Genomic DNA, 9,197 nt, shown 5'->3' with positions numbered 1-9,197 from the left:
TGACGACAATTCGACTATAACGACTACAATTTAGTTTATTCCGAACGCCAAGTATTCCAATGATATTTACACACTTCCATCCACCTATAGGGAGTGTAACATGCTCCATAAGAACACATAAAGCTCAAATTTAAAGAAGAAACCTTACCTTACATTAAACTTGTCAAACTCGCCAAAACTATCCAAAATGTGAAATCTGGACAGCTTACTGTTTTACCTTGTCGCTTCATTTCGAAGGGGTAATGGAGGGAAATAGGATTTACGTCCTTCATAAAAGTTATATACATGTGTCTTAGGGTCGCAAAAAATTCCGAATCATCTCTACATCAATTTTGTACAAAAAGATATGACCAAAATACTTACAGCTGTCTGTGTAGAATTTCCAAAACCAAATCTGAGCAGTACCTCCTCTACACTTCATCACCATGTTTCGAGCTGATACAAGTAAAAATGGATTTTGGAGTCTGAATGAAAGTTAAAGAAACACGAACTACCTTTCCAAAACATATTAAATCACTTGGAAAAAATCTGTACACAAGAAGTTATACTAATATTACTAACAACAGTCCCTTCCAAAAACGGGTTGGTTAATTAGTTCTTAACATTTTTTTCCTTCAACTTTCTCTTATTTCTTTCCAAGTGTAAACTGCAACCATGGTTCCGTAGGAATCCTAAGACACATGTATACACCCCCACATGGTTGAAAAACATTGTAGATAATTAATTCACGGAGGAAAATTGAAGAACTCACCTTTAATTCTTCAAAAACGTTGCTGCCTTGTTCCTTTTGGTTCTTCACGTTTTTCCTCTCATTTGGCTGATGTTTTTGGATGGAAAATGAGTTAAAGAGTCAGCCAACATGTATATATACACCTCCTTAGGAGGTGACACGTGGCATCCCCCTAGGGTGACACGTGACAGCCTCCTAGGGTGACACCTCGTCCAAGCTTCCAACACAAAACTGCCACGTGGCAGCGTGGGGTCCATCCCAAGTAGGTGAGTCACCTGCCTGCTTGTCACCTGCTTGCTTCACTTTCGTAAGTTCGGAAACTAGTTTTTGCTCCCTCTCGTAGGTTCGTAATCGCGTCTTATTTTAAGAGCCTATGTAACCCATGCTACCCAAGCTTGGTACGTACTCCAATAGCTTAAGTGTGTAAGACTTCCAAGTTAGTAGCTTACGTAGATAAATCGAGTCCTACGACCCATTACTTGGCCTCCAATTCCTTCCGGACTCTTATGATTTCATCTCCAACCTTCTCTAGTATGGGGTATCACATTCTCCCTTCCTTAGAGCCGTTTGATAGTGTCGTAACTTAAGTGGCTCACATACTAGCTTCTAAGTAACTTAAGGGACATTCCGAGTTCAAAGATGTGGGGTGTAACAACTATGCTTGTTAAGGAGATGGACATATCTCGGCTCATAACTTTTGCTGAACAAATTGAAGGAGAAAAGCTTAAGGAGATGAAGATGAGGGTTTCTAAGAGGGACCGTATGAAGGTAGGTTCTCCAATGCTAGGACCACTAGTAGTAGTGGATGCTATCTAAAAGGCCAAAGCTCGAGGAAGAAGTTTTCTAAGAATAGGGTGCCATACCCTAAAGCTCAAGGAGAAGGAGGTGTGAATGCTAGTAGCCCTTCTTTTCTTAAGTATGTAAAGTGTGGAAAAAATTATGAAGGGAAGTGTTTAATGGGAACGGGTGCTTTTTATGGATGTGGAAAGATAGGCCATAAGCAATTCGAGTTCACTCATATTGCCAACAAAGGTGGAGACGGTTATCCTCTAGGTGGCCAAGTGCAACAACCTAAGGGTGTACAACGTAACAACTGATTTTATGCTCTTCACGCTAGGCAAGATGTTGATCAAACTGCCGATGTGGTCATAGGCATGTTACGAGTCTTTAACTTTGATGTTTATGCATTTATTGATCCGGATGCCAACTTGTCTTTTGTTACTCCTTATATTGCTATGAGATTTGATATATGCCCTAAATTGTTAATAGAACCTTTTTCAATTTATACTCTCATTGGTGATTCAGTATTAGCCAAGAGAGCTTATAGAAATCATCCAGTATGGGTCTTGCACAGAATTATTCCATATGATCTTGTTGAACTTGACATGACTGACTTTGACATCTTTCTTGACATGGATAGGTTTCATACTGCTTATGCATCTATATGTTGTAGGACTCGTGTAGTTAATTTTCACTTTTCTAATGAGCCTATTCTTGAATGGACGGATAATGAGTCGATGGTTAAGGGTCGATTCATCTCATGTATTAAGGCCCAAAAAATAATTTCCAAGGGGTGTATTTATCATACTGTGTGAGTTAGGGACATCGATTCTAAAACTCCTACTCTTGAGTCAGTCCCTATAGTTAATGTGTTTTTTATGTATTTCCCGATGATTTTCCTGATATTCCTCCCGAAAGGGAAATTGACTTTGCCATTGATATTCCTCCCGAAAGGGAAATTGACTTTGCCATAGATCTCCTTTCTGATACTCAACCTATTTCTATTTCTCCTTACCATATGGCTCTAGCGGAACTTAAGGATTTGAAAGAACAATTAAAAGATTTATTGGATAAGGGTTTTATAAGACCGTGTATTTCACCACGGGGAGATCCTGTGTTATTTGTTAGAAGAAAGATGGGTCACTCTGAATGTGTCTAGCCTACTGGCAATTGAATAATGTCACCCTAAAGAACAAGTATCTAATTCCAAGGATAGGTGATTTATTTGATCAATTACAAGGAGAAAGCTACATCTCTAAGATTGACCTTAGTTCCGGTTATCATCAATTGAGGGTAAGGGAGTGTGATATTCCCAAAATGTCTTTTTGGATAAGGTCTGGTCATTTTTAATTTGTAGTAATTTTGTTTGGTTTGACTAATACTCCTGTTATATTCATGGATTTGATGAATCATATTTTTAAGCCATATTTAGACATGTTTGTAGTGGTGTTCATTGATGACATCTTTATTTATTCTCGAAATGAGGAAGATCATATTGGTCATTTGACGATTGTGTTGCAAACATTGAGAGAGAAACAATTATTCACTAAATTTAGTAAGTGCGAGTTTTCTCTGAGGGAAGTTGCATTTCTTGGCCATGTTGTTTCCATTGATGGGATTAAAGTAAACCCAAAGAAAACGGAAGCGGTTAAGAATTGGCCTAGACCATTATCTCCTTCAGATATTAGAAGCTTTTTGGGCTTAGCCGAATACTAAAGAATGTTTATTAAAGTGTTTTCATATATTGCTTTGCCTTTAACTAAGTTGACACTAAAAAAAGGTGAAATTTCAATGGTCGGATGAATGTGAGAAAAGTTTCCAAATATTGAAGGATCGTCTTACGTCGGCTCTTATTTTAACATTGCCCGAAGGTTCAAATGGGTTTGTTATTTATTATGATGCTTCACGTGTTGGTATGGGTTGTGTCTTGATACAACATGGTAAGGTTATACCCTATGTCTCTAGGTAACTTAAAGTGCATGAAAGGAATTATCCAACCCATGATCTTGAACTTGCGGCAGTTGTATTTGCTTTGAAAATTTGGCGCCATTATCTTTATGGGGTATAGGTTGATATGTTTACTGATAACAAAAGCTGGCAATATGTGTTTAGCAAAAGGAACTTGAACCTTAGGCAAAGAAGGTGGCTTGAACTCCTAAAACACTATGACATTAGTGTACTCTACCATCCCGGTAAGGCAAATGTTCTAGCCGATACTCTTAGTCGGTTGTCCATGGATAATGTTGCATAGGTTATGGAAGGTAAGAGGGAATTGGTAAAAGAGGTCCATAGATTGGCATATTTAGGTGTGCGTTTGGTTGATTGTAATGATGGTGGAGTTCTTATATATAATGGTTTAGAATTGTCTCGTACAACAAACGTCAAGGCCAAAAAAGACAATGATTCAATTCAGGTTGAATTGAAGAAGTCGATTGCCAAAAACGTCATTGAGGCTTTCTCTCTATGGGGGGATGGTGTACTACATGTTATATTTCGTATTTTTGCACATTGGACTATTCGTGAGCTAGTGGACATAAATTCAATTGTTTTTAATTTCGAATTTTAAAATGGCACGACTTGTTTGTAATCAAAGTGGAAGCCATCCAAAAATAAAATTATTTTTAAGTTATGTTTTCGGGTGATCTGACTTCGAGAGGCCAAAACCCCTTCAGCATTTGGGAATTTGGGAAAACTCTCAAAATAAAAGATGTACATAATTTCAATAGATTTCCAACCATTGTTTGTGGGTCTAGATGTGATATTATGTTAAGGAGAAAAGGACTTTTTAAGGAAGAAAGGTCGAGCTGAACAGTGTATTCGACCCAACCCGATTCCAAGTCGGGTCAAGCCTAATACCCGTGCTATTTAAGGAATTTTTTAGATTTATCCTTCATTTATTAGACCAAAACATATAGGAATTTCTAGAGAGAGAGAGTGAGAAGAATCTTAGAGAGAAACACCAAGTTTGACCTAAATCTGAGCTCTGAATCCCGATGCTCATGAAGAGAAAAGTGTTGTACATCACGTTGCCTTTAATTTGAGCTAAAAATCAGTAAATAAGAAGAGTGTTAATGTGTTTTCTACATACTTAAGGTAATATTAAAGTCTCGTTTTCATTGTTAACAAGTTTATTTAGAGTTTTAACGGATTAAAATGGAAAAAATAGCGTTATAAACTCATTTGCTATTTTGTTGAGATTTATGGATTAAGGGGCTATTATAGATGGATTAAATGGATGGAATTAGCTGAGTTATGATGTATAATAATTATTGATATTGTTTTTTATATTGTTGATGAGTTTTTGTTCATGAATTTGAAAGAATAAAGTGTATGAAGATATTATATACAAAGCGTCTATCGAACTATTTTGTGACAATATTCAAGGTTGTTTTACATGATTTTCATGACTGTTTTGTGATGATATTTTGGAGCTGTTTGGTATGATATTTGTGGCTATTTTGTGATGATATTTTGGGGGCTATTTCATGGTTGTTATGAACTATTTTGTGGGATGGAATATTGGGGGATTGGCTGTAGTTGTTGTTGTATATATACTATGGATGTACGAAAATAAACAAGTGTATACAAGCATTAACATCCGAATGTATATTGGGATGTTTTGGATGTAACCTAAGGATGGAGTTCAATGTATGTAAAGATACCCTTTTTTCTTTTGACATGATCCATATGAAACAAACGGACGATGAATGTATAAATTCCAAAGAAACTCCTATTCTTAGAGTCACTAGGATGGTTGATGTTCTTGATTCTCAGAACTATCATTATGTCTTGATACATGTATAGGATTCCATCCATCATATTTTGGTATAATTCATATTTTGGTATAATCATATTTGGTATAATTCATAATGACATTCGAAGGGTACTTAAGATAACTACGGTCTTGCTTTTCAAATGATGGTTCATTTTGATTATTCTATCGAATCTTAGATGATAATCTAATTGTATATTGTTGCTTAAGATATTTCACTCATGCATACTATTATTATATTATTCACTGAGTCCCAAGCAGGTTATGTTATCATTCATAATTTTACTACATCATTTACCGAGTCCCATAATGGACCGGGTATGGTATACATGCACACGACTTTATTCACCGAGTCCCTTACTAAAGGGCCAGGCATGGTATATGTATATGATGATATGATGATATGATAACATGATGATACGATTATGGCAATGAGTCCCATAATAGGCCAGGTATGGTATATGATAATGATATGCCAGATTTGTTTTGTAAGGCATAGGTACAGTGAGTTCTTGATTAAGATACTTGTCTCCTGGACTGTCTACTTCAATTATTATCTTTCTTATTGTATTTCATTCTTTATAAACTGAGTACATATCTCGTACTCCCCCTTCTTCAGGGGCTATGTTTCATGCACGCAAGTACAGATACTCGCTTTGGAGATCCACCAGCTTAGGACTTCTATTCAGTTGTTGATACTCTTAGAGGTCTATAGACATATATTTGGGTTTTGTGTATATGTGTTTGGTTTTGTCTATATGACCTATACTTTGGGACGTTCCTATTTGTAGTGGCATCCTTGTAGGATTGTATATATACATATTTTGGGATGTTGTATGTAGTGGCAGCCTTGTCGGCTTGCGTATGTATAGTTGGGATGTTCCCACACATTATGACATCCTTGTCGGCTTACATACTATGCTATTTTTTGATGGTTGTGACTCCTCAAGAGATAGGTGGCTTTGATATATATATATATATATATATACATATATGACAGTTTTGAGACAATGTTCTATTCGTAAGAGTTCCATATCATGTTTAGTTGTAGATTGATTATACATACCAGGTGTGTACACGAGTTTCCAGTTCGGGCACTAGCCATGACCTATGGGGTTAGCTCAAGAAAAAAGTGGTATCAGAGTAGTTCATTGTTGGAGTGTCTACAGACCGTGTCTAATAGAGTCTTGTTTATCAGTGTGTTGTGCACCACATCTATAAATAGGAAGCTACAAGATATTTATGATGTTATCTTTTCTTCTTATTATAGATTGTGCGATAGAGCTATATTATTAGGATAATCCCCCCTAATAGATTATTATGTTTACAGTTATGCCTCCAAACAATGCGATAATTGCCTAGAAGGGAAACTCAATAGAAGGAGAGACTAGTAAGTCTCAGAGAGTTACTAGGGCAAGTGCCCAGTCCATACCTGAGATTATACTTTAGTCAACAAGCTTTGCTATACCACCACCTCCAAAGGAGCTTAGAGTAGCAACAGCTATAGATCTGGGGTGTTCCACTGCGAACTCCTGAGTTCCTATTACCTGAGCCTCCAGCTCCCCAGCCAGGGGTGGAGGATAGGGCCATGAGAGACACAATTCAGTTACTGACCAAATTAATGGCAGGACAGGCTTGCAAGCATGGGCTAGGAGTAGATTATGCAGATAGACATGATAGTTTAAGGGTTCGTGACTTCTTAACTGGTAACCCCCTAGAGTTCTATAGGTCGAGGTTTGCAGATGACCAATAGGAGTTTATCTGATAGGTGCAACATATGTTGAGGATAATTAGGCTTCTGATACTGAGTCTGTTGAGTTAGCTTCATATCGGCTGCATGATGTAGTTATTAATTGGTATAAATCTTAGGAGTTCTATTGGGGCGAGGGTCCTCCTCCAATGATATGTGATGAGTTTGTAGAGGCCTTTCTTGGCAACTTTCTACCTCCAAAGATGAGATGAGCCAGAGTTGATATATTTTTACATTAAAGGTAGAATGGAAGGAGTGTTCGAGATTATAGCCTTGAGTTTGATTTATTAGAGAGTCATACACCCACTATTGTAGCTGATATGGCTGATAGAGTGCATCATTATGTGATGGGGCTGGATCAATATTTAATTTATAGTTGTATGGAAATGGATTTTTAGCCAAGTATGGATATTACTCGGGTATAGGCATATGCACAGGGGTAGAGGATTGGCATAGAAGGCGTTAGCTCGATAGAGATTATGGCAAAGGCTAATATAAGAGAGATAGATCGACTGGTTATTTGGGTGAGTTTTAAGGTGGGAAGCCTCAACAGTATAGTAGATATCCTTCTCAGCTAGCCCAGAGTGCACCCCCATAGTTCACAGGTAGGAGATTCGATAGCACAGGGTATTCAGGATCCGGTCAGAGCTCCAATGTTTCAAGTTCACAGATAAATAAGGGTTCACGCCAGTCGAGGCCACCTTTGCCTCAATGTTCTCGTTGTGGTAGGCCTCATTTTAGGGAATGTCATTTTGCTACAGGGATTGCTTTACTTACAGTCATCAAGGCCATATTATAAGGGAGTGTCCATTTGGGGGTAACCTAGGTGGTGTGGCTTAGCCTACTGGGTCAGTTACTGGTTCTTCTTCTTCGGTAGCTATACGTACCATGGGGCAAGGAATTCATACATCAGCAAGCCGTGGTAGAGGTTGTGGGGGAGCTTCAAGTTCTAGCGGTCCCTCGAACCGCATATATGGTTTGGCCATTAGACAGGATTAAGAGGCATCACCAAATGTGGTTACATGTATATTAAAGATTTTCTATTGGGACATATATGTATTGATAGATCTAGACTCCACCTTATAATATACATCTCCCTTTGTTGCTGATAGAATCGGAATAAAACCTGAATTGATGGAACCATTTAAGGTAGCTACTCTGGTAGGAGATCCTATTTTAGCTAAGCAAGTATATAGAGATTATTCGGTGATTATATATAGTCTTCACACAAAGGAAGATTTGATAGAGTTAGATATGAATGAGTTTGATGTTATTATAGGTATAGATTGGTTAGCTTGTTGTTATGCTAATATTGACTGTAGAGAATAAGTAGTTCGATTTCAGTTCTCAAGAGAGCCAATCATAGAACGGATGGGCAATACATTATCGCTGAGGGGTAAATTTATTTCATACCTCAAGGAAAGGAAAATGGTTAGAAAGGGTTATTTTTATCATCAAATTCGTCTACATGACTTGAAAATAGAAGTACCAACTCTTTAGTTTGTTCCGATAGCTAATGAATTTCCAGATGTATTTCCATATGAACTTCTAGGTATTCCTCCTAAGTGGGAGATAGAGTTCACTATAGATGTATTGCTAGATACTCAGCCCATTTCTATTCCTCCTTATACAATGGCACATGCAAAATTGAAGGAATTAAAGGAGAAGCTGAGAGACTTGTTAGAAAAGGGCTTTATTAGGCCCAACACATCACCTTAGGGGGAACCGATATTGTTCATGAGAAAGAAAGATGGGTCACTGCGAATGTGTATTAATTATAGGAAACTGAACAAGATGACAATAAAGAATAAATATCCCCTCTCCAAGATTGATAGTTTATTTGACCAATTGCGGGTGCTAAGTGTTTCTCGAATACAGACCTACGATCAGGCTATCATCAGGTATGGTTAAAGGAAGTAGATATTTCAAAGACTGCGTTTAGGACCCAATATGGGCATTATGAGTTAAGGGTGATGTCATTTGGGCTGACCAATGCTCCAGCAATGTTTATGGATCTAATAAACCGAGTGTTCAAGCCATTCGTACACATGTTCGTGATTGTATTTATTGATGATATTTTGGTCTATTCACGATTAAAAAAGGAGCATGCAAATCATTTGAGGATGGTACATGGGTGCTCCAGCACCAAAAATTGTATGCTAAGT

This window comes from Solanum dulcamara, chromosome 8, assembly GCF_947179165.1.
Source record: "Solanum dulcamara chromosome 8, daSolDulc1.2, whole genome shotgun sequence".
NCBI lineage: Eukaryota > Viridiplantae > Streptophyta > Magnoliopsida > Solanales > Solanaceae > Solanum > Solanum dulcamara.
Note: the sequence above shows the minus strand (reverse complement) of the source record.